Source organism: Sphaerodactylus townsendi, linkage group LG06, assembly GCF_021028975.2.
Source record: "Sphaerodactylus townsendi isolate TG3544 linkage group LG06, MPM_Stown_v2.3, whole genome shotgun sequence".
Classification (NCBI taxonomy): Eukaryota; Metazoa; Chordata; class Lepidosauria; order Squamata; family Sphaerodactylidae; genus Sphaerodactylus; species Sphaerodactylus townsendi.
In genome coordinates this window covers 110432511-110459692 of record NC_059430.1, presented here as the reverse complement: position 1 = coordinate 110459692, position 27182 = coordinate 110432511, and the positions used below count along the sequence as shown (strand labels likewise).

Sequence of the window (27182 nt, the reverse complement as noted above, 5' to 3'; positions counted from 1 at the left end):
GCACTGCCAGCATAGGGTTGCCAACCTCTAGGTTTAGAAATTCCTTGAGATTTAGAGCCTGAGGGTGATGGGATTTGGGGAAGGGCAGGATCTCAGTGGAATGTAATGCCATGCAGTCTATTCCCCAAAACAGCAGTTTCTTCTTGGTCACTTTGAGATTAATTGCAATTCAGGGAAATCTCCAGGCCCCAGCAGATGCTTGTTTGTGAAAGGATTGGCAAGTGGGGCAGGCAACTGCACGTGGGTGTAGGAGGATTGTGGGAGTGAGAAGGATGCACACAGAGGCATAGGTGGGGGGGGGTAGCAGGTGGGGGTACTAGAATGTGAAGAATGATGGGCCTGATGATAGATGAACAGACAGGGGCTCCTGGACACTTCCCCCCCCCCCGCCACGCCAGCTGTGGCGAGAGCAATCCTACACAGATTTCCTCAACAGTAAGGACAGGATCCTTAGGATTGCAGCCACCACAGCTTCATAACCACAGAGACTACCATCACTGTGCTACTGTCAAGCAACAATACAAGAACCCGCCCCTTCCCAGCATGTAAACCCCACCCCAACTCTTCCCAACCTCCGCCAATCCGCTCGCGCATTCCCTTCGTCTCAGCATGGCGCCCCGCCCCTGATGCTTCGTTGACGGGCCGAGGCCGGAACGGCTCGCGCCCCGGTGATTCCGCGCATGCGCGCTGGCCGTTCCAGTCAACTGAGGAATTTTTTTTAAAAAAAGAATTATTATTTTTTCTTGTTGGTGAGGAGAATTAAAAGCAAGAGACGGCCGTAGGCGAGGGTGAGTGCCGGGGCGGGAAAAAAGCTCTGGAAAGTGGGAGCGCTTGTAAACCTCACTTCTGCTTCCTTTGTACTTTCACCATCTTAAAATGAGTAGGGGGGAGGGGGGAATAAACTCCCCAACCGTCTCCCGCCATTTTGTGACGGGAGGGGTGCGTGTGGTGAAGGGGGGGGCACATAAGCAGTGTCGTGGGGTTGCATCTCTTTCTCTACTCGGCGTTTCCTTCCCTCAGTCTCCCTCACGGAAAAATCGCAGTGACGAAGTTGGGGGCGGCGGAGGATGGCGACCCCTTTGGCCGTCCCCATACTTTAGGTTTGGAAAGTGGGGAGAAATGAAAGGGAGGCGGCGGCTTTGTTGTTTGTCCCCCACCTCTTTGCCGCCCGGCCAAGTTCTTCAAAACTTTTGTCTTCTTCTCTGGACGGTTGTGGGATGTTACAGGGAAGGGAGACGCTGTGCGGAGGAGCGCCTTTTCCTCCCTCGCAGGAAACGGGCTGGCTGTCAAGGAAGGCCTGATTTTGTTTGTTTGTTTGTTTAAATTAATATATTGTTGTTCGGGGATTGAGGGGGGCAAGAAGGGAGGGGGGACTAAAATCGCTCATTTTCCATGCAAAGGGGCCGCAGTTCAACTGGGGAAAAGAGCGGGGGCGGGGGGGGGGGCAGGCACATTTCCAAACTTGGGTTTTCTTCTCTGATTCTTTTTTTAAAAAAAAACGGGTTTCAGTCTATATTAATCTCTCTTCTTTTTTATTCTTCTCGCTCCGTGATGTGCTCTCCCCCAGCACTCCACAGCAGATATTTTTGCTCTGTGTCATAATGCACCCCTTCTTGCCCTCCCTTTGTCCCCATAGATCATGTTGGCTCTGCACCTGGTAAGGTTGCTGTCCTGCACAGAGCGCACAGCCTTTCCTGATGTCCCTACATAACATAGTGCATTTTCTCTCAGCACTTAATGCACTTTATGTTACTGTGGCATGTGCATGCACTGTCTCTTAGTGTGCCTCTTTCTCTCTCCTCCCTCTAAGGCATCTCATAGTGCACATACTTATTACACTTCATAGCATCTTTGCAGTCTCTGCATCTCACTGTACACTTTCCCCCCTGCTCTCCCATAGTGTGTATACACAGTATTGTTCTTGTACTCCACAGCACACTTTCTCTTTTTCTTGGTCATACTCTTCCCACGCACCATGGTGCATGCTATTTTTTTCTAGCTCTTCGTGGTGCATGATCTGTAGGATTCAAGATCCAGTAGCACTTTAAAGAGCAAAAAGATAAGCCGTCAACAGCCAAAGCACCCTTCGTCACAGCTCTGTTTCTTGCAAGCTTGTACCCTGGAAATTTTGAAGGTGCTACTGGACTTGAACCTTGCTCTTCTATGGTAGACTATCACAGCTCCCAACCTGAAACTCTCTCTCTATAGGATTGCCAACAGGCCTGGAGAAAAATATCCTGTCCTTTTAACACAGACTAAATGGAGTATCCCCAACAGTGTGTCTATGGGCACCATGGCAATTGCCAACACCTTTCCTGGTGCCTGCAAAGTTATTTTTTAGAAAACGGGTGCAGTTTTTGCCCACCAAGGCTTCTGATTGGTCACTGGAGACTATTGACTGGGCAGATTTTTTTAAAAAAACATTGCTTTGGCAACAGCTGGTACCACTACACAAGGATTTTCATTGTGTGACAAGGTTAGCTGTGGCAGTCATTTTGTGACTTGTTCCACCTTCTGTGACAGCCATTTTGTGGCTTTGCCCACCATGCCGTGTGAGAATTCCAGTGGTGCTCACTGGCTCAAAAGGGTCGGGGATCCATAACTCAATGTCTGGAAATAGATAGCTGAAGGTTTCCATGGTGTACAAGTAAATAATGTCACCTTGTAAGTAGCATCCTATTAAGCCTTTGTTAACAGGTAATTTTTTTCTGCAGGCAACCCTAGAGCATGCACCATTGTATTCACTTCATCTCATGCACACTCTCTGATCAGTGTATTTTTTCTTCACCTCTGTCCTACACTTGCACCCCAGGTTTCTGTGGGTATACACTTTAAAAAACATAATGTATAAATCTACCCTGAGGAAGTTTGGGATGCACATATCATGTCTGGTCGGTAGCAGCAGGCAGGAAAAATTAAAGCCAACGCTACTGCCCACCCCTGAATTCAGGGTGAAGCAGTGCAGAATATAATGCATGCAGTCTTTTTTTAACTTCATTTATATCCTGTGTTTCTCCCCAATGGGAACTCAAAGTGACTTACATTGTTATCCTGATCCTAATCTCGGTCTGACCACTACACCGCACTTTCTTTTCCCTCTGTCCCAAAAAGAAGTGGGAACAGCCTGCATACAGTAGGTGTTCTAGGTTGTGATTAGGAAGAGGCTCCAGTCAGTGCAGGAACCAAATATTATATATAGAGAAAGATAGGGCTTGAAAATAATAACTTAGGAATGTTATCCCCCCTTCCTTTTTGCTCAATTGCTCTATTTTGATTATAGTTATTTATTATATTGTGTTAGCTTATTTTACTTCTTATGGGCATTGGGCATATTCATAAATAACTGAGCTAGGCTGGCAGATCAGCTAACCATGTGAACCTGAAAGTACTTAGTTAAAATCTTATCTCAGCCATGAAATTTCTGGGTGATCTTAGGTAAACCATTTTCTCTGCCCCTCAGCAGTAGCATGAATATAACAACACTCACTTGTCTTACAGAACTGTTGTCAAGATTATTAATTATATTTGAAGCACTTTGAACCACTAGAACATACACACTATTACTGTTATAACTTGCTTTATTTAGCCACTTCTCAGAGGAATTTGCATGGCTGACTTTGTCAGCTCAAGTCTTTTAGTAGAAGACTCCCACCTCCTCTCTGAAATCTTTTATTCCCCGTGGAAGTAAATATATAGCTAAATTAAAACCACAATAGTATTTATATATTTCCTAAATTAGCATTTAAAATGAATTATTATGAAGCAATAATTAGGGTGGCAAAGCTATTTTATTGTTAGAAAATATAATTATTAACAATTATGGAGCTATAGACTTTCACTGAAAATTAGAGGGGGTTTGGGACTTGTTTTGGAACCTATATAAAGTTATGTGTTGAAATCATTGACCATACCCAGCGTGGAATTAGATGCTGCAACATCAAAGTCTTAATTAAACTTGAGCAATACCAAAGAAATTTGGAAAAATTCTGATTCAGCTTGATTTGGCGGTACAATCATTGTTATAGCTGAATCAGCCAAATCCCTAATTCGGTATACCCAAATCAATTCAGGTAGTCCGAAAAATTGGGGTTTGTTAGCATTTAAAGTGGGTTTTTTCATTTTCAGCCTGTATGGGGCACATTTTTAAACTAGCAGCACCTACATTTCAGGGTATTTTCAGGAGACCCTCCTGATGACACCACCCAGGTTTCGTGAAGTTTTGTTCAGGGGGTCCAAAATTATGGACTCCCAAAGGGGTGCCCCCATCTCCCATTGTTTTCAATGGGAGCTAATAAGCTCCCTTTAAATCCTCCACCCCAATCCACGCTGAAAGAACAACACTTTCCACGTTGTTTAAAGAGAGCCCAGAGGCTATCTTAAAATCCACCCCCTTCGGGGTGGATTGGGGTGGGGTGGATTTAAAGGGAGCCTTTGGGCTCCCTTTAAACTAACCCCCAAAATCCATTTGAATGCCCGTCATGATTCAGATTCAGGCACTCAGATGGATTCAGATTTGACTTGCATTCAGGCAGCTTGAATTTGGCCTGAATACAAGCCGAACTGGGTCCGATTTGACTGTTTTGGCAATTCAGCCATTCCGAATCTTAATGTCAGTGGGACCTGGACACGCAGATGAGCATTTGGATTGTGGCTGCTCACTCTTTTGAAGCAAGTTGTTATAAGATTATAGCTTAAATCACAAGTTAATGATGTTTCATTGCCTTGCTATGGAATCAGTCTCTGTTTGCAGGTGCATGTACATGGAAGTGAGCTAGACTCATGAAATAATTCAGTAAGGCTTAGTTCAGATGAGAAGAGGGTGTGGGGGTTTTGGGATTCATGCACTCCCTCCTACAATGCACGGGATCTAGTGAATTATTTTTTCCTTTGCTGCAAATCGTAGTTTGACATTGCTACAAACTCTGTTGAACTGTGGTTGCCATGTTTCTGCAAATCAAGATTCCAAATGTGTTTGTGTGTGCACACACACTGTCAAGTCATAGCTGACTTATGGCCACCCCACAGGGTTTTCAGGGCAAGAGGTATTTGGAGGTAGTTTGACATTGCCTGTCTCTGGCTACCAACCTTGGAGGTCACCCATCCAAATTCTAGTCAGGGCTGACCTTGTTTAGTTTCTGAGATCTGATGCGATCATTCTAGCCTGGAACTATCCAGGTCAAGGAGGATTCCAAATAGTAGTTCATTATTCCTAGGAATTCTGGTTTGCAGAGGGAAAGCAAAATATTGTTTGCTAGTTGTGTCATAACATAATAGCAAACAATATAAATGGAAATCATTTGTTAGCTTTCTGGGGTACAGGCAGGCATGCACTTTGCCTGTTTCAGGCAAGCAGTCTTCTGATGGTTCAGCCCAAAGCTCCTGGGATTGCCAGCTTCTGTCCCTAGGGTTGGGGGATATTTAGGTGCCTGAGGATTATCAATTCTTGCTCATATAGTGGCCAACTATGATTTATTTGTTCTTACTTCAAAACTGTGCCTTGGAGTCAGAGTGTCAAGGAGTGAAGACAGAAGACAAAGGGAAATAGCAAGGGAAAAAAGAGCTATTCTAGAGGGATAGTATTACCACCATTCAGTTTCTTTACATTTTCTCTCCGTGTGGATACCCTGGGTCAGTAGGCCATTACTTTGCATGTGGGATTGTCAACTCTTGGCAGTGTGTTATCAGCATTTGGTTTCTTGGTGATTATTTTCTCTGTAAAAAAATTGAATGATCAACCAGAGAAGCATTCAAGTTGGCAGCTTCAGACTGCTATCCTAAGGTTACTTCCCTTTCAGTAAGGTTCATGGAATAATGTAGGTCTCACTTTTGAATAAATCTGAATAATAGAATCATAGAGTTGGAAGAGACCACAAGGGCCATCAGGAACACACAATCAAAGCACTCCTGACATATGATCGTCCAGCAACTAAATCGTCCGGTAACTAAATGCAGCATTGGGCATGTTTAGTCTCTTGATAGTGGGAAGCATGGGCTTAGCACCTGTTATACTGAGATTGTTAATAGCTTGTGGACTGTCATATATGCTATCCTCATATCTGATGTCGCATAGCATATGCAAACTTTGTACATGGTATTGAAAAACTGAGCTACCCATTTCCATACATTATGACTTTACTAGAGGGACATGAATTACACCTATTTGCAATCTTAATTACAAGTATGCACAAAAGGGAATATTAATCAACTTTAATAGTCATCAGCAGTATAAGAGAGTCAGTTTCTCCATGGATATGAATAAATGAATAGCCTTGATTTTGTGATAGAAAGCAGCAAGTGACTAACATATGTGATTCAGTTCTTATTCGAATGAATTGAATAGTACTACTATCTGTAAATGTTTCCCATTGAAAGAGTTTGTTTCAAAAATATAACTCTCCATAAATCAAGGTGGTGAAACTGATCTCTGTATTTGGACTGTATAGATTTGCAGTGTATATTCCTGTCAAACTTCAGATTGCTTCCCATTTGCTCTGATTAGCACCACTCTCTCTTGCTTTATGATTTTATCTTTTATTGCCACAGCAAATGGCAATATTAATTTTAATGGGATGAATGGGAAAGTGCTGGAGAGCACATTACAGTCAGTGAACAATAAACATCTTGCACTCTAGGTAAGAACTTTAACTTGTTGCTACCATCCTCTTTAATTATACTGCATTATTAAGGAGACTATAATATCCAACCATTTTAATTATTTCTTAGAGAGATGAAATTGGAGAAGTGTCCAGGCTGGCAACTGGGAGTCAGACTGGCAGTTAGTAAGTTTAAGTAAGGCAGCTCAGTCTGCATTGGCTATGAATGACAAGGCTAGAGTCAGGACTATGTGGACTCCTTTGCAGTTGACTTCAGTGGACTTAGAAGGGTGTAAATATGTTTAGGATTGTATCATAAGACACCTGATCCTACTGTTTCCAGTACTTTGCAGCAATTACAGTTGCAGAACAGTAGAAACCAAGCTGAGCCTTGGGAACCAAGCCAGCAGTTCCCTCTGCCTTCCAACTGTGCCAGTACTGCAGGGAGTAAGGCACTTGAACCTGCTGTTATGAGGAGTTTGCAGATCAGACTCTTAATATTGTTATTATTGAATTAAATATATATTTGCACCCCCACCCCCAAACTCATTAAATTGCATTGGCTTTCTTAGGATGTAAGCCTTCCTCTGACTAGAGAACTGTAGTTAAAGCTTTTAATAATTAGAAAAACCTTTTTCAAACCCACACTATAGAATTTTGATTTTCTTCCCCCCTTTTTTTCAAATAAGCTTTTTAGATACCTAAATAATTGTATATTTCATTGTATACCACCATTTTTGGTAGAGTTAAGTTATGCTCACTGTTAGGGCAACAAAACAAGATCCATCTCAATGTGTTTCAAGGTGTTATTGAGGGGTAAAAAGTTTCAGGTAACATCTATATTGAGTGGCACTGCTTATAGTGCCATTTTAAGCAGAGTTACACCCTTCGACGTCCAGAATTTAGAAAGGTGTAGTTTCTTTACTCTTACATTGTTCCTTTCTGTAGCAATATATGATCAAACGGTTCTTTCTTTTGTAGGATTCAGGGTTGACTTCTGATTAGTGCACTCTGAAATATTGCCTTTTTCTAAAATAAAGTATTTGCAGGTCTAGGGGGTGGAACAAAGAATTTGGCATCTCAGTGCAAGATATAGTATAAAAGCCTTTGAACTCAGTGCATAGCACAAGCATAAGAATGAACTTAAGTGGACTTGGAGTAGTTATGACAGATGAATTCAGAGCAGTGAGTACAGAGACAGTAAATGGTATTGGAATGTTATGCTGCAATTCAACTTTGTCAGAGCTAAACATAGAAAACTCCATTGGTTTCTGTAAGCTTATGAATTCCTAGCTGTGTAGGTTTGTGTTCTTTACCCTTTTTTGTTGGGAAGAACAGACATTCCATTTGTAAGAATAGTTCCACATTGACCCATTCTGAATCTGAAGTGCCTTACCAAAATGAACTTTATTCTTTACTTTTGCACTTTTGAGAAATGTTTAGATGCATTTTGTGAACTCTGCTCTCCTTCCATCCAACCACCAGCTGTCTGCTGTGTTCCTATTCCTAACTGCTGAGCAAATGTCACGAACTGTTCTGGCTCCTTTTCTTAGGTCTGTCATTACTTTCTTGATGTTTAATGGAACATCTAGAATGGATTGGTTTCCTTTCATCAGTGACTGAGTTGACTCTTAAGTATAATCTTTTGGGTTTGCTGAACTATTAATGCTTTTGTAAGGGTATATTTATAAATCCAACCTTTTGCAGTTTTCACTAAAAATCAAGTGGCTGTCCATGTTGAATGTCCTTCTCCCAGATTTAAACATGATCAGTTTTGCATTTACAGTGATCAGTTTTGAGTGTACTGATCATAATGTCCTCATTCAGCAAAATGTGTCTTCAGGATAATTTGTACATTACAAATTATATATTCATCCCAAAATCTTCTTCACAAAACTTTAAATAACTTTTAATATATACTATATATGCTTTATGTTGTGCTTTTAAAGTGGATTCAATATAGACATTTTAATTTACGGTAAGGTAGTTATTTAGAGAAACAGCCAGGCAGGGGACTCTTTATTTGCCTCCATTTTCCTTCCCCGCCCCCCCCATTTTGCAGCTTACATCTGCGTAGCCACGCAAATGCAGATTGTCATATCGTGGTATCGTGAGACGTCGGCATGGCTGTGGGGGTTCATTTGTCCATGTCTGCGTAGTTACACATCGGTGGGAAGTACATTTTTAAAAATAGACGCACCTCCATGCAATGATGCAACAGCAACCTGCATTGTTTCCACGGGCTCCAATTGCTGCCTGCACGGATGCACATGAACGCGAAAATAGAAAAAGAGATTACTTTATCCTGACTGCAGCCCACTAGATATTTTCTGTGCAGGGTGGGCCTGAGAGTGAGTCTGTGTAAACTTTAGTAGTTTGAAAATGACACATGGATCGTATCCTTAAGAGGATGACCTTCACTGATCTTGAAAATTGCTGGGAATTTATAAGATAAGGCAGCCTGTGGATCACGTTAGGCCCAAAATGTAGCTTTTATAGTGTAAAATCTCTGCATTTATTTGTTCTTGTGGGGATAGGGGAGGAGAGGAGCCAGTGTAGATACTGAATAGTGGATGCAGTGTCTTAGCAATTTGTCCATCTCAGGGAATGGTTTTCTCCAAATGGCAGATTTGTCAGATGATCATCTGCACAAGTTGAAAAGGTGAATACTTTTCACAGGCTACTCTGTACAGCATGTATGTATGTATGTATGTATGTATTTATGTATGTATGTATTTATTTATTTAATCAATCACTCTTGTAACCCGCCCTCCCCCGAAGGGCTCAGGGCTGCGTACAGCAACAAGATAAAATATCACCAATTTAAAATCAATTCAATAAAAACAGTTCCAATAACTTAGATAAAAATCAGATGGCAACAAAACCCACCCTCCTTCCCTCCGTACCCCTGGACAGCCAATAGTTGGCATACATATGACCTCTCCAACTAACCAGGTAGAAAGACTCAATTTAAAAAGGCTGTTTTACTGGCCCTGCCTGCAAAATCCTTGTAGATTCCGCAGGCCCTAACCTCCTAAGGCAGCCCATTACACCAAACGAGCCAAGACTGTGAAAGCCCTGGCCCTTGTGGAGACCAATTGGATGTTTTTGTGGCTGGGGACCTCCAGCAGGTACTCTTCCGAGGAACGGAGGGCCCTGAAGGGGCAATACAGGAAGACATGGTCCTTCAGATATGCAGGTCCAAGACTGCTCATGGCCTTAAAGGTTAAAACCAAAACTTTGAAAATGATCCGGAGCTCGATTGGCAGCCAGTAAAGATGGTACAGGACTGGTGTAATGTGGTCCCAGCTGGATACTCCAGTAAGGAGCCTGGCTGCCGCATGCTGAATGAGTTTTTAGTTTCCGGATCACAGCCAAAGGCAGGCCAGTGTAGAGCAAGTTACAGTAATCCAGTCTGGAGGTGACTATTGTGTGGATCACTGTGGCTAGATGTATGGAGAGGTATGGGGCCAGTTGTCGTGCCTGACACAGATGGTAAAAAGCCACATCTGGATATTGAGGTGGTTGAACTAATTAAGATATAAATATGATTTAAGATATGAATAATGGCAGTCAGAGCCCTATATGATGGAAAGGTGCACAGTTTTTTTTTGCAAGGTAAGAAATGTTCCTGAAGCATATCAAGGATATGTACCTAAGTCAAAGAGGAACTCATCTTTGATGGCAATTGGACAGTCCAATCCAAAGGGGGGAAGGAATGGGTTTATGGAGCCAGTGTGCGCTCGCAAATGCACCTGTGGATTTGGCAAACTGGGAGGCAGGCCAGTGGCATGGATCTTGGCAGTGCCTAACCTGGAAGAGGGGCTGGCCCTCAGAATTGTGTTGGCAACCACCCATTGGCATCCACCCAAAAGCCCTTTGGACTGGGCTGTAAATCTTCTAGTCTAGCATTATGCTCCCTAACTTCAGTCTTTGTCAAGTCTCCTTTAATAAACACAAGTTTATTATGTAAATGTTATCTGTTGTGATTAAATAGAATTTTCAGGAATAAACTTTGTAATAGCTGATGTGCTAATTAAGCCATGTCGGGGAACTGCTTTTAATTTAGCCAGCCATCACCATCCACTGCCTATTTTCCGCACTGAAACTTCATGCTGCATTTGTTTAAAATGAACTGAATGTAATAAGGGTGAAACACTAATGAAGCATTCTTAATGGTGATTCCATCTATTACTCTTTCTTCCCAGTTGCCACTCATTTTCTTACACCGAAGGCTAATTCTCACAATCACCTCTGTTATGACCATTGCTTCTAGGCTAGTAGCTAGTAGCACACAGTTATGTGGGAGCTGACTCTTTGCCTGCAACTCCAGTTACATGTAACAGTGTCTGTCTTCTTATAGTATGAGCAGCTTTGAGCACAAGGAAATATGGGATATGAATTCTTGAAAAAGTGAAAATGAATGCTTGAGAAACCCGCTTAGAGTTATATGCCAAAAGTCACTCTACACCAGTGAGTGTAGAGCAGACCTGGGCATTATACGGCCCACGGGCCACATCCGGCCTGCCGGATGACCCTGACTGGCCCCCCTGCCTTTCGGCACGGCCCTCCACAATATTTTCTGTTTCTTATGCGGCCCCATGGAAAAAATAATTGCCCACCCCTGGTGTAGAGTGTAGGTACTCAGAGTGTAGGCACGGAGTGTAGGTACTCAGGCAGTAGGGCTTTTGAAAGTAGAGCAAACAAGTGTTTTAGACATTAACTGTCTTATGAGGGGGACTGTGCCAGATTTAGATGGAGAGGCCCTAGGCTATTCCACTTGTGAGGCCCTTCCCAGTCCCCCCCACCCTCACATCTAGAGGACGATGGAAGAGTGTTTTACACAAAAAGGAAAACATGAAGGGGCGTTCTCACAAAATGGGGTCCAATCAATGCTAGTGTTGAATTATCAGCTTAAGACAGTATTATTCTGAAATGGAGTGCAAGGAAATTTACTGAATGGTTGTTAAGAGACGATAGCATAGAGCATTATGACTGCATGTGTAAGAAGGCTTGTGACAGTGTCCAAGATATTATACACCTTGGCTGGAGGCCCCCTAGATTCTGAGGCCCTAAGTTTCAGCCTTCCAAGCCTATAGGTAAAGGGGTGGGGGTTGGAGCTGTTACTTTCCATCTCTGCCCTTCCTGCCTTGTGGACTTCTCAGCACAGTCCCTTACAGTTTTGCTAAGAGAAGATTGCAGTAGATCAAGGAAAAGGTGATTTGGATACTGTAGAAAATGCAGATTTTTTTAAAAAAATGGTTATTAATTTCAGAAAGCAAGTTCAAACAGGCAGTTTGCCTTTAGATGCCTTGCTGTGACATTATATAAAAAAGCATGTTGTTTGCAGGCAGTGTGAACATATAAAGTTCCTAAATATTTATTTGCTGCTTGAGGCCAGCTAGCTCCTGGAGAGCAAGGCTGAGATGGCTGTTCCTTTTGGGGAAGGGGGGAGGGAGGGATGGTGGTGGTGATATTTTCAACCAGTGTCTCTCAGAAAGAGAAAGGTGCAAAGAGCAAGAATGTGAAGGACACAAAACAGGTTTTTTTAAAAGTCCTATTGATTTCAATTGAGTATAATTCATGCTGTGAACCTGATACAGTTCCTGAACTTAAAAGAAAAATTGAAAAACTTCTTTATCTTTCAGGCAGCAGGCGTTTCAAGAACAGGTGTTTCATCATACCATCCTATTATTTTTAAAGGAAGGTCAGGCTTCTGTAGCTTCAACATATGGAAACTCTTACGATTACTTTGTAAAAAGTGGAGAGGTCTTGACTTTGGCCTTATTCTGGCTACAGTAAAGAAGACTAACTTTTCAAGAGAGAGACAGAACAATCCTGGGTAGGTTTGCTGAGAAATAACTCCTATTGTATTTAATGAGGTTTATTCATAGTTAAGTGTGCGTAGGAAAGCAATGTGGGGAAAGTGTATTGTTTCTTATGATATTAAAAACTGCATTATCTTTACATCCCACGTATGCAAACTTGAAGAAGAGTTTGTTTTTATACCCCTCTTTTCTCTATCTTTAAAAAGTCTCAAAGCAATTTACAATCACCTTTCCTTTCTCTCCTCACAACAGACATCTTGTGAGTAGGTGGGGACTGAGAGAGTTCTGAGAGAAGTGTGACTAGCCCAAGGTCACCCAGCAGGTTTCGTGTAAAGAAGCGAGGAAAGAAACCTGGTTCTCAGGTTAGAACCCACAACTCTTAACACTAAACCATACTGACTATTTGCCCAGATCCACTAGGAGCTACTGTGAATGGTAGGAAAGACAGTGTATAAATGTGTTAATAAATAATTAAAGATCATCCTAGCAGAGGGATACTTTTGATTTGGAAACGCACTGTGAAGTAGAGGTGATAGCATTCTCCAAACATGTTCCGCATATTTCTTTTATCTGCAGCAACCTGATCATCAAGAGCTACCTCTCCTTGTTAAACTGATGTCCATCATCATCTCTTTATCTAGGGTTGTCAACAGACTGCAGACAAAATGTCCTGTTCGCTTAATATAAGCTTGGTGGTGGAAAGTGCTGTTAAGTCACAGCTGACTTTGAACAGCTTAGTGGGATTTTTAAATGTCAAATAGAAGTGGTTTGCCTTTGCCTGCTTCTGTGAATCAACCCTGGACTTCCTTGGGCTCCCATCCAAGTTGGAAACAGGGTTGAATCCTGATGAAATCAGGTAAGCCTGTGCTATCCAGATCTGGGCAATGCTTAATGAGATGTTATTTACCAGAAAGTGTTACTTACTTACCATGAAACATCACCAGCCCATTTGCACATGTTAATCTTTTATTGGATCAACAGGAGATTTTGGTCTCCAGGTTGTTGGTAACCCTGTCTTTTTCACTGATGAATTCTACTGGAAAGGTGATTTGGCAACATTGCATAGTTCTAACCTCAGAAAACTTGCTCTCCACCAGCCAACCTGGCCAAGAGTTTCCAATAAAGGAAGAAGAGAAAGCCTTCATGTGTGATCTCACTTCCAACAAGGGATGTTAGGAGACAGGATTATGCAAGCAGGAACGTTACTGAAGAACAATTCTCTTGGAGGCGAAAGGCACCTTGTTGGGTGCTTTCCACCTCGTCTCAGGGAGGCAGGAAAATTTCGTCACTTCCTGTCGAGGCTTGGAACCCGCCCTTGCCAGTATTCTTTCCTGCCTCGCCAGGGAGTGCACAAAATTCTTGGTCTCTGCACCAGAATCCCGCTTAACTGTCTTTTCTTCATCCTATCCGTCCTCCTGTCTGTGATCCTTTGTCTTGTGTCTTGTTTACTTCAGGGGTAAGTGAGTGAGGGACCCGGGTGGTTTTGTTACACGGGGATTTGGAGAGCCATTCCCCGCCCCTTTCACTCCCTAGCCTTCCCGCCAAAAAAAAAAAAACCTGAGGCATCCACAGCAAAATGGCTGCCCAGCGTTTTTCGCCCCCTAGGGGGTATTTTCATAGATCGGCGGCAGAGGCCATCAGGTCCTCTCGGAAGTGCTCAGTTTCCTCCAGACCTGAAGGGCTGTCTGGCTCATCCACCAAAAGGGGCGGACCGGCTTCCAGCTGCGCCAACGAAGATCGTGGGCAAACTAGCCAGCCGACCAAGGAGCGCCACGCCCCCGCCACTTCCTCTACAGCGCAGCCGAAGCGGGCTGAGTAGCCACGATCCGAACGCCCAACGAGTGCACCACCGGCCACCTCCCGCTCCTCCCCTTCGCACAGGCTGGAACGAATTGGTGAAATGTCCCCCTCTTCCTTGCCGGAACGCTCCGTTCAGCCTCCAACAGACGGCAGAGGAACGCAACAAGGATCCAACAATTCTTCCCCTACGGATCCATTCCCGGGCACCAGCAGGCAAGATCACTCTCGCGAGGGGGAGGAAATCTGCGTTATGGAGGAGGGGGAAGTTATGGTTGATGGTGAGTCCCCTTTTAACTGGCAGTCTGTCACTCCATCTGACTTTTCCAGTTTCCTTTACAAGGCTATTGAGGAAAAATTACAGCAATTCCACAGGGCTGGGGAGCATACCTCGTCCACCCGTTCTGCTTCAGGGGCAAATCAACCACCTGCATAAAGGTCTAGGGGTTACCATAGCTCCCCATCGCCGGGTCCAGAAGATTCTTCCCATAGACAGGCTACGGCTGGTCCCAGATCCTCCAAGCGGGACGCCCCCCTCCCCATGAGTATGCTAGACCTTGTCCTAGATTCCCATCCCCTGCATATAGTTATTCTAGGAACCCAAATACAGATCCTCACCATTTTCCTGGGGATGAAGGGGACAGTGTAGAAGAGGATGAAGCCTCTAGAGAGCGTTTTTCGGACTCGGAAGAGATTCCCCCTATCCCCGACAACTCTCACAAGTGCTTTAAAGATGTGGAATTAGCCTTCCTCATAGCCAAAACTATCTCTGCACTGGACCTGCACGACGCAGCTGATGCCCAGGTTCCAGGGGCTACTTCTTCTCTTCCACCCATCAAGGGTTGTCCCAAAGGAAGCACACATTACTTTCCTCAGGATGAAGACCCCCACCTGGTTTTTCCCATTCCGGAATATTTTATTAAGAAGATCAAGAAGGAATGGGAAGCACCGGCAGCTAACAAGCACGCCTTGGCCTCTGTCAAGAAACGAAATCTGGTCCTGGAGTATGTGGATTCTATCCTCCAGGTTCCGGTGGCAGACGCTCCAATAGTGGCCACCCAGTCAGCGGGCCTACTTGTTAAGGAAGGAAAGGGGAACATTAGAGCTCCCCTAGACAAACGGTCAGATTCTATGCTGAAAAGAACTCACGAATCCATCTCTAACTCCATCAAGGCACTGGCTCCAGCATTGACCGTTGCAAGAGCTCTCTTAGTATGGGCTAACCGTGCCCTAGAACTTCTGCCACCTGAACAAGTCGCAGTCAGAGAGGTCTTAGACTGTATCAAAATGGGGGCAGCCTTCATTGCTGACGCCACAGTAGATGTCGTGATTCTCTCCGCCCACGCCATTTCCTCATCACTGGTGGCCTGTCACAATGCATGGGTCAGACCTTGCCAAGCGGTCATGCATTCCAAGATCCTCTTTTCCAGCTACTCCTCCTCCTTCGAATCCTTGTTTGGTGAAGACTTACAACACATTCTTATTGATACCAAGGACAAGAAGAAGGCCCTTCCCAAGTTCCTTTTTTGGACAGCAACAAGTCTTGGCCCAGGTCTTCTACTTCCTTTCGCTCCCACAGGGTTCTTCCCAGAACCTCCAGGGATGGCAGGTCTACCTCCTGGACTCCCAGGTACTCAAAAAATAACTCTTGGTCGAATAGAGGTTCCAGTTCCTTTCGTGGCAGAGGGAATTTCAGATCAAGGTTCGACAAGAACAACAGAACAGACGGAATTCCCAAGTCCTGACTCCTCCCCGGTGGGAGGCCATCTCCTTCTTTTTCAGCAGGCATGGAATCACGATCATGGATGAAGGAGACCATATTGCAAGGCTACGCAATAGAATTTCTTTCTCTTCCCCCAACCAAATTTCTTCCTTCTCCTCTCAGCAATCAAAAGGACAAAGCATCAAGAATGCTATGTGCGGTCGATCATCTCTTAACAATCAGGGCAATAGAAGTGGTCCCCAAGGAAGAGACCTTCTCCGGTCACTATTCTCACTTTTTCACCGTCCCCAAAAAGAGTGGGGACTGGAGAGCAATCCTCAATCTCAGAACGGTAAACAAATTCCTCAAGCTTCGCAGGTTCAAAATGGAATCCCTCTGGACCATTTCGGAGGCCCTCAGACCAGGAGACTACATGACTTCCCTGGACCTGGCCGAAGCCTACCTCCACATCCCCATCAGACCCTCACACAGGAAATTCTTGAGATTTGCCATAGAAGGCAATATTATTGGTTCAGGACTCTTCCTTTCGGACTCACCTCAGCCCCCCGCGTCTTTTCAAAAATTCTCCTGGCGCCAGTCACTCTGCTCCGTCAACGGGGTATACATATACACCCGTATCTAGACGACCTGTTAATCCGTTCCAGGACCAAGGAGAAGGCGATTCAGGATCTAGAGCTGGTAGTCCAAACTCTTCAGCATCACGGTTTTCTCATCAACAGGGAGAAAAGCATTCTCATCCCGACACAACGGATCCTGCATCTAGGGGCTATAATAGACTCCAGAGCAATGCTCTCTTTCTCCCAGAGGAGAAGATCTCCAAGATCCAGAAGTTGACCGGTTCTATCATGCTTCCCAAAGCAACATCACTGCTCTTCCTTGTCAGACTTCTTGGAATGTTGATTGCAGCCATGGATCTGGTTCAGTGGGGATGCTTCCATGCTCGACCCTTGCAAAGTCTCCTTCGGCCTTTTCAACAGAATATCATCCTCAAACAGGACAAATCCATTTTTGTTCCCCGCACCACCAAACAGCAGCTCCGCTGGTGGCTCTGCAGACAGAATTTGACCCAGGGCAAACAGTATCTGTACTCCAATCAGCTGCAGATCTTCACGGACGCCAGCCTACAGGGCTGGGGAGCCAACTTAGCCCAACATTATTCCTCAAGGCAAGTGGGATCAACATCTAACCAAACTGCCAATCAACGTACTAGAGGTAAAAGCCATTCTACTAGCACTTCGAGCATTCCAACATCTTATAGTGGGACAACATATCCTGATTCGGACAGACAACACCGCAACCAAATCATATATCAACAATCAGGGAGGGTCACGATCCTCCCGCCTGTCCAAGGAGGCGTCTCTAATATTGGCCTGGGCAGAGCTCAATGTGCAGAGTATCAAGGCAGAACACATCAAGGGCTCTCTGAACCTGAATGCAGACTGGCTGAGCCGACAAACCATCTCTCCGGCGGAGTGGACCCTGAACAGGAGGGTGTTTCGGGACATCTCTTTTGATTCAGCCGACCTACAGTCGAACTGTTCGCTACGGCATAAAATGCTCAGGTTCCCCAATTCATGTCCCGGTTCTACCATCACAAGGCCCTAGCAGTGGATGCCCTATCCAGTCCTTGGCCTCCAACTCTTCTGTATGCCTTCCTGCCCATTCCAATCATTCCCAAACTACTTTGAAAAATCATGTCGGAGAAGGCTCGAGTGATTCTAGTGGCACCCTTGTGGCCACGGAGACCCTGGTTCTCAACAATTCAGGAGTTGTCCATAGGTCCCATGTATCAGATTCCAGTTTCTCTGGATTTCTTCCATCAAGGTCCTCTACTACATCCAAACCCAGACTGGCTCAAGCTGACCGTCTAGCTGTTGAGTGGAGAAAACTGATCACAAAGGGTTACTGCAGGAAGGTGACCACCACTCTGATGGCCTCGAGACGCCCATCCACTCTCAGAATTTATAACTACTCATGGAAAAAATGTGTCAACTGGGCCAGGAGCAAAGACATTGATCCAGAAGACCCTCCTCTATCCTTGGTCTTAGAATTCCTTCAAGAAGGGTTCGAATCTGGACTCCATAGTAACACGCTGAGGAGACAGGTCACTGCCCTGTCCACTGTATGGCAACACTTCCAGGGTTTTCCGGCAATGCAGCATCCGGATGTCCTCCAGTTTCTAAAAGGGGTTCAACAATCTCAACCTCCTGTTTGCCACCGTTTTCCATCCTGGAGGTTACACATGGTTCTCTCGGCTTTCACTAAGTCCCTTTTTGAACCGATACAAACCATCAACCTCCAATGGCTCAGGATGAAAACCTTGTTCCTGACAGCTATCACCTCAGCGAGGAGGGTATCGGAACTCAGGTCCCTTTCCATTGACCCTAATCTGTGTATTTTCCACGATGGCAGAGTGGTCCTTTGGATGGATCCTACGTTCAAGCCCAAAGCTGCATCTGCTTTTCACTTGCAGCAGGACATCGTATTGCCCTCCTTTTGTCCCCGTCCTTTTCACCCTAGAGAACGTTCCTAGCATACCCTAGATCTGTGGTGGCGAACCTTTGGCACTCCAGATGTTATGGACTACAATTCCCATCAGCCCCTGCCAGCCTGGCCAATTGGCCATACTGGCAGGGGCTGATGGGAATTGTAGTCCATAACATCTGGAGTGCCAAAGGTTCGCCACCACTGCCCTAGATGTTAGGAGGGCAATTAAAGCGTTCATTATTCGAACGGAATCAATTAGGAAATCCCAGACTCTGTTCATCAACACTTCCAATCCCAAGATTGGTCTCCCTGTGTCCACAGCCTCCATCAGTTCCAATCTCAGGTCCTGTATTGTGGAGGCGTATCGGGCCTTGAACCTACCGGTGCCAGAGCACATTACAGGCCACTCCACTAGATCAGCTTCTACCAATGCTGCCTTTAGACACAATTCTTCTGTAGAACAGATCTGTAGGGCAGCGATCTGGTCAAACCCCTCGACCTTTGTTAAACATTACAGGTTACAGTCTTGGGGGGCTGCCGACACTGTTTTTGGCTAGAGGGTCTTGGAACACATCATAGAAGCGTAACGACAGCCCACCCTACTTAGGGACACTGCTTTGGGAGGTCCCAACAAGATGCCTTTCGCCTCCAAGAGAACGGTCCATTGGTTCACTTACCATGAAGGGGCCTTCTCTTGGATGACAGAAAGGCATCTTGACCCTCCCTATGCGTCGTTTGTTATACTATGTGTTCCATTCCTGACAATTCCAGTCGAATCCTACTGGGATTTATATATATATGTTGAAGATAACTCCTTGTTATAGGTTACAGGCTATTTGTTTAGGCCTCTTTGTTCCCATTATGATAGTGAGAATTTCTATTGTGCATGTTTTCTCTCCTATCGTGAGTTGTTTGTTTCTAAGTTTCGCTCTATCTGCTCGGTCAGTCGAATACTGGGAAGGGCGGGTTCCAAGCCTCGACAGGAAGTGATGAAATTCTTTTTTTTTTTTGCCTCCCTGAGGTGCGGTGGAAAGCACCCAACAAGACGCCTTTCTGCCATCCAAGAGAAGGCCCCTTCACGGTAAGTGAACCAATGGACCGTTTTCTAACCTTTCTGTGATAGTAAAGTACTTCCCGTATCATTTGTGTTGTGGTACAGTGGTCCTTGTCTGGGTGACCATGTGAACACAGATCATCTGCTTTGCCACTTGGAAAGAATATCCGGAAATTATACTGACAATTAGATGGACTAATTATTGCTAAGTGTGGCAACTATATTTGTTTGGATTTTGATGTATAAGCAGCACTTGGTAACGTTAACATTTTAGCACTTTTTTCCTGCTGTTTATTGTCACCTCTATAAAGATACAGCCAGGGATCAATTCTAAAACAAGTACATTCAGAAGTAAATCTCATTTGATTGAATGGAGTTTACACCCAGGAAAGTGTTTTTAGGATTGCGAGTCCAGTCTAACAAAACAGTTGGTTCTGCTTTGGCACTTAAAGCACAATTCTAAATTGGGGCATATCTGTGCAGTTTCTGCATCATGTGGTATACCATGAACAGATGGTTGGCACTATCAAATTACAAGGCGACTGTAAAACTGCTAACAACTTCTGAAATAGTGTATTTTCACATTTCACACTGTAATGCTTCCTCCTTAACCTTGTTGGGTGAATGTTTTTACTGACATGAGGTCTTAATAACACTTAGTAAATTTAACAGAGGCGTAGTGACTCCTATGTTTGAGTTCACCTGAAGTGATCCTAATAGAGGAAGAGTTGTTATACCCAGCTTTTTCTCAACCTTTAAGGAGTCTCAGGGCAATTTACAATTGCCTTGTTTTCAAGATTAGAATCCACAGCTCATATGGAGAAATAGGGATCAAACCCGGTTCTACAGATTAAAGTCTGCTGTTCTTAACCACTACACCACTTAACCAAGACATCAAGCAGAATTCCTGGAAATAAATTTGTTTTCTCTTCAGGCATTGCTTTTTAGTTTACTTGAATACTTTAGTTTGGCTTGAATACTTTAATTAAAAGATAACTAGTAAGGATTGTTATGTCTGAACTCCAAAGTTAGACTTGCTGATTTGGGAAATGGGCATAGCAGAGAGGAAGTACTGATTGGGCTATTCTGCCCAGCCCCTGGGAGCATAGGCTGACTACAAAATGTAGAAATTAAGAGAGAGAGAGAGCAGTTATCTCATCTCCATAGGTATATGGTCGTTTTGATTGCTATTTGAAGAACTAATCAGTGAATTTCTTCACTCTAGCAATTATAAAAGCACTGAATCAGTGGTAAATTCCAACATGTGCAACTGTCCCTGCCCCATCCCCCTGCCTTTTTAATCAGAATACGAGGAATCTGACTTTCTTTTCTCCTCTCTCCTGTACCTTGTTATGCATACTTTTGAAGGATGTCATCCACTTCACCATCCATCCCCTATCTTGGGCACACATTTATTTCTCCTGCATGTTATATCTTAGTGTCTGGATATTTCTCCCTCATGCAGCTATTCCTGCTCTCTCTCTTCCTTTTCTATTGAGCTGGCATATGATCCATTTGTGACCAAGCTTCATCATCCTGAGTACAATAGAATAAAATATTACAGTGTAACATATCTAAGGTCATTAGTCAAAAACCTAAACAAGCCAAAGAATGCTCATTTAGCAACAAATTTCTCATGATGACTCTGTGAAGGGAAAAAAACAAATAAAATTCAGTAAGCTTTTAAAAAGATTTGAAACACACTGTGAGATGCATTGCCACGATTTAAAAATCATCATCAGCCATAGTTTCAACTTAGTGGCATGAGTGGATGCTATGTAAGATCTGGGTCCAGCAGGTTCATTTTGACCCTACAGTTAACATAAGACGGGCTTTGCTGAATAAGACCAGTGGTCACCTAATCCAGCATCATGTTTCCAACAACAGGCAACCAGATGCCCTGGAAGGCCCACACTGTGGGCATAGATGACAAAGTGTGCTCCTTGTTCTCCCCCAAAACTGGCATTCATAGTTGTACTTCCTTCCAAATGTGTAGGTTACTTGAAACCAAGAGTCACACCTCTGGTCTGTCAATGTCAGTATTGTCTGTTCAGACTAGCAGTGACTAGGGTCTCAGGAAAGGTCTTTCACATAGCTTACTGTGTTATCCTTTTTACTGGCAATATCAGGGACTGAAAATGGGACCTACTGCATGCAAAGCAGATACTGTACCACTGAACCACAGCACCTCCCTTTCAGCTAGGTCCCATTCAGCCATCTTGGCTAATAGCAATTGATGAATCTATCTGCCATGAATGTATCTGATCCCCTTTTAATACCATCTAAGCTAGAAGGGATCACTTCATCAGTAACACGATGAAGTACTGGAAAAGCCTTGTTGTCCAGCACTGGAGGTTGCCAGTTAACCATGTGCGATGATTACTCAAGCTTATTGCTCTTTCCCCTACCCAGAGGAATCCATTGGTGAAAGCCCCAGCACCAGGAGGGACCCTTCCCCCTGCACAACAGGCAGAAGGGTGGGCCATCCCCCCTAGGAACCCTGTGGCAGAGCTGGCTCCTGCAGCATGAGGCAAGCTGAAGGGGAGGGAGACACCTGATGATGACGTCACCAGGTGCTGCCAGAAGCCCAGTAGCGATTCAGGGCAACAAGCTGGCTGATTGAAGCAGGGCATACATACACTCAAGGGTGAGGGAGAGGAGCTTCCCTTGTGGATACGGTTAACAGGGCATTCTGAATAATGCCAGATAACAAAGCTTTTGCTAGAGTTATGCATTGTGTGAAGTACTTTTCCTAGGAATTTTTTTGTAATTATTGAAAAACTGTAAATAAGTTATTATTGTAGGTTGATTTCACAGCTGCCAGTTTTTAAATTGGTACAGCCTTTCATTACAATTTGAGCCTCATCCAGAGGCCTAGGAAGTTGTAATGTATTGGCATAGTTGTTCTTTTTTATTATTGTTGTTATTACTATTTTTCAAAGAACTTTTCCCTGTTTAGGGGACACAGGCCATTCATATTCCTGAATATTTTGGGGTCCGTGACAGGGAAAAGTGGTGGAGAGCTTGACATTAAGATCTAGTTGTTAATTTTTACTGTGGATTCTTTATTGTAATACTCACTTAAGAACTCAATAAAATTAGTTTTGCAATTTATTTCACAAAAGATCTTTTCATCTCTGCATGAAAGAGTGCCCATTTAATGTCACATAAAAGTTTCATTTGACTTTTGCAGGCCTATTTTGTGAGAGGGAACAGATGAATGGACTCTATCAGTACTGGGTTAGGTAGGAAAATCCTATCACTTATTCTGGTAGTCTGAAAAGGAGCAATCTCACATGTGGCCTCTCCTCATTGCAATCCTGCTTCTCATGGTTTTGATTTCATGTGGGGCCTGCAATTTGCAGTACAGCTTTATTTGACATCGAAGATGGCTTGTCTTGAGAAGCTAGAGGAATTCATCCTGCAGTTCCTATATGCATTATCATCCTCAGTGATGATCTGGGAGATCAGCTGGGAATTCCAGGCTCATAGCTGCAGGGCCTTAAAAGTACCTTGTTACTCATAAGTAGAAAGAGGACCTTCCAGCCAGTACTTCTGTTACGTAATTACTTGCCCTGAAGAAACTGCCCAACAGCTTACTTCATTTCAGTTTAAATAGCTAATGGGCTTGAACTTAATGTCTCCGTTTTAATTTATGTGAGGCCCTGTATAGAACCTGCCCTAACCCCATTTTTCTACATCATTCCAATACAGGTATACAACAAGTGTTTTTGGTTATGAACATAAAAATGAATTTATTTTAAGAAAGAAGAAAACAACTATTTTATATAACTTAATATTTTCCTAATTTTTCAAGCTGAATCTCTGCATGATTTTGGTGTCTCTTTTCACTGCAACGTTTCCCTTTGTTTTATTGATTGTCTTGGTTTTCTTGTGGATTGTCCTGATAAGACAATTATTATTATCGTTAAAACATTTATTATATTTACAATGGGTTTAATACATTTATAAGAGCCGCAGAAGAACTTAAAATTTTATGTAGTGCTGTATGGCCCATGCAACAGCTAATTGTGCAGTTTATCTGCTAATGATTTTTCCAGAACCATTTTCAAGTATTGCCTTTGTTGAAACTAACATTTGTATGTCCTATGAGGAGAGCACTGAAAATATTTAAGAAATACCATTGAAAACAGATCCTAAACATGATTTTTAAAAGAGCACTTCCCCCCTACCGTCTGCCTTATTGTCATTTTTGTCTGATTAAACTCACAGAGTTGCCATTGGCAATGCCAAACCAACAGCTTGGGATTTGTGGAACTGCATAGTTCTGTCCTCTCACATATGGTTTGTAATCCCTGTATTAGATCTCTGAATTAGATAATTCTTAGTTTTAGATTTGGATGTTATCTAGGTGCTGATGGTACCTAGTCTATATTTTATTAGCCAAACCTGGATGCTTTGTTTGGAATTGCTGAGGGAGAGTTAGCTCAAATTGAGTCCACACAACAGAAGTGATGCAGATTGACAAGCCTGATGCTCTTGGTGTTCTGGATGGGGACGGTCTCTCTCTTGTAAATCATGTCAAGAATTTGGGGGCTCTTTTGGTCCCAGCCTTGCTGTTGGAGAAGGAGATTGACATAGTTGCTAAGAGTCCCTTCATTCAATCATGCCTTCTTTGTTAAAAAAAGTCTGTCTGTCTGTCTGTCTGTCTTCTAGAAACTAGAGACACAGTTGACCTTGCTATGCAGATCCATGCAACTGTAAGCTTGTTGTTAGATACTGTAGTTTCCTCTGTGTGGGCTGCCTTTAAATACAACACATAAAACTTTTAACTCAGTGTTTTTGAATAATTTCCCTAAACTCAGTGTATGGTTGCCAACTGACTAGGAAAAAAGCAATCTGTTCTCACTGTGAGGAGAAGGGCGTCTTGATCTTGGGTGATCCCCACCAGGTGTCTGAAGAGGCAGGACTAAATTACTTCCTACACCTCCAAGCGGGAATCTCCTGAGCTCTATGGAGCTCTGTCTACTTCCTTCATCACACAGGGAGAACAGCAGAGGATTAGAGCTCCACAGCAGTTATCCTTTTTGTCTGACTAATCTAAGAATTCTTCCACTAACCATTGCTAAAGAGAAAGCTGCAATATTTTGCCTTCCTTTTGCTCATTTTGCGCACCTCATCTTTAGGCTCTCCCATCCTTGTCCCTCAGGCCAGAGTTTGAGCCTGTGGAGAAACATTTATTTCAGAAAAGGGTGCAGACCCAGATCTACTGACCTCTCAGACCCAAGATGACATCATGAACTCCAGAAGCCTAAGATATAGTGGAGAACAGGAAAAGAGGCCAATGGAGGATGTCCCACCAAAATAAAAGCAGCAAATCATGTCACTTAGAAACGACATGAAAAGGCTCTTGAAGGAGAAAATGACTCCAATAACTACTGTTTTGACCCTGTGGCTGCAATGGTAGACCTTGGCCCCCAGTTGACAACCATCCGACCCAGATGTCTGAGATGGAGTTGGTAAGGGGTAGCATACAACCTTCTCTTCCCCTCTGTCATTCCTATGGAAGGGCGGCCATCTTGCTCTGATGAGATCATGTAGGCAGTCAGGAAGGCCTTGAGGGATTTGCAACAGATCCAGATGTATTCCTCTCTTTTTTTTTACCCAGGGGTTCTTATCACACCCCCGATCCCACCTATATGTTTCCTGTTTACTTATATGGTCTGAGGAGGGTCATACTGCTCCCTACAGGGAGGCCTCCCAGCAATGCCCCCCTAAAGCAGCCAGAAAGTCTTCATACTTAGACTTTGCTCTAGATATTCCCCAAGCAGTGTATCTCCCTCTTCTATTATCAGACAATGAAAAAGAGGAAGGGGTGTTCTCATCATATGATAAGCACACAGTAGAAGAGCAACCTACTAGATTATTTAATAGGGATGAACATCAGTCCTCATTGTCTAAAGCTATCATGGTGCTGGATATTTTTGAGGAGCCCAGTCAAGGAGAGGAAGCAAATGAGCAAATCCAGGCTTAAAGCAGAATAATCTTTTCTCATGTTACCCTTCCCTGAGTATTTTGAAAGTCTGGTTAAGGCTTAATGGGCCAAACTATTAGCTAACAGTTTCCAAATGTTACTAAGAAACTTTACTCTTTAGCCCCGCATGCCTTGTAAATGCTGCAGCTCTCCTTTGTGGATGTCCCCACTGCAGCTCTACAGTCTACTGATCTGTTATAGGCGGATGGAATGGGATCCGTTAAGGACTCCCCAGATAAAAAAGCTGATTGCTTCTTGGAAATCCCAGGAGGCCTTGGTGTTAGCAAGTAGAGCAGCGGTTGTGGTAGCCCTAATTTCCAAGGGCTGTATAGTTTGTGCTTGAAAACTGATCCAACTAATTCTCAGTGATAATAGAATGGCAACTGAGGATGCTGATCTCATACTGAAGGCTGTCACCTTCCTGGCTGATTCATCTCTTGATGTCATGACCTTCACATCTCAATCAATGGCTGTTGCAACTATCATAAGATGTTCTCTGTGGCCAGAAGCTTGGCAAGCCTACCTTTCCTCTGAGTCGATAGTTTTGGCCTGCCAGGCTGTTTGGAGACAAGCTAGGTAAGATGCCAGTCCAGACTAGAGACAAAAGAAAGCTGTGCCTAGAAATTTACAGAGAGATGACAGAACATTCTCATCAACTCCTTTCACTGTCAACACACATTACCATGCTCCAGACCTGATCAAAAGAGGACACAGTGGTCAAGTAACAGAGGATCCTTTTGCAGACTCGTACATCAACAAACCATCTCAGTTCCAATCTTTCTGATCTGACAGATCAGATAGACTCTCCAAACAAGGAACATAGTGACACCAGGTCCTTATTGGGTGGGTGGGTGAGGGGATTACAGCAATTCCCGACTCAGTGGCTACAGTTGCAGCTAGACAGTTGTGTGCAGCAACCCATGCATCCATTGCGCCATAGAATGTACCGGGCTTTCCCCAGACCATTTTTCCCTTCCCCAATTTCTTCAGATGGGAGAAGCACACAAAGACCTTAGCCATCACTGAACATCTTCTGAAAATAAGAGCAATAGAGCCTGTTCAAGTGAGCATTTCTCAGGAACTTAATCCACCTTCTTCACTGTACTCAAGAAAAATGGGGACTGATGGGCCAAACTCATATTAAACACATTAACAGATGTGAGATACAGAAACACTTCCACATGGAAACTCTGCAGTGGATCACCGAGACCCTGAATTCCAAGCCTTTCATGACTTCAATCAATCTCATGGAAATATATACCTGCTTCTCCCCATTTTCCTGAGATCAAAGGTTCCTCAGATTCTCTTACTATACTACCAATACAGTGTACTTCCCTTTGGACTGCCCTCAGTTCACCTAGTTTTTTCAAGGTTTTAGTGGAACTGGCTTGGAGACAAGGAATCCAGATTCATCCATACTTGGATGGATCAATCTGTTTGTTGTCCATGGAACAGGCCATCAAGGACACAAGCAAAACAGTACAGACCTTGGAAGCTCATGACTATCTCTTGAACAGAGGGGAAAAAAGCAATCTCATTCCTACTCAGAGCCCACAGCATCCAGGGGTCATAATAGACACTCAGAATAACAGAGGACAAGGTCAATAAGATTTCAAGTATGGCCTGGAGCACAGCCAAGTCCAAGTCCTGATGTCACTGGTCCATCTACTGGCACTCATGATTTCATGTACAGGATCAGATCTAT

The 27182-nt window shown here is 43.8% G+C and overlaps 1 protein-coding gene across 4 annotated transcripts in view; it reads left to right on the top strand.

Moving 5' to 3' along the window:
• The first annotated feature begins 647 nt into the window (after nt 1–647).
• LOC125434503 (lethal(3)malignant brain tumor-like protein 3) overlaps nt 648–27182 on the top strand; it is a 99056-nt gene continuing 72521 nt past the window's right edge. The window contains exon 1 of one of the 4 annotated variants that reach the window (XM_048499961.1): nt 648–788. The gene's annotated coding sequence lies outside the window, so the exon portion shown is untranslated. Of the gene's footprint in view, nt 789–999; nt 1101–19449; nt 19510–27182 lie in introns of those variants that run through there. The other 3 variants (XM_048499959.1, XM_048499960.1, XM_048499962.1) reach the window with 3 other exon arrangements.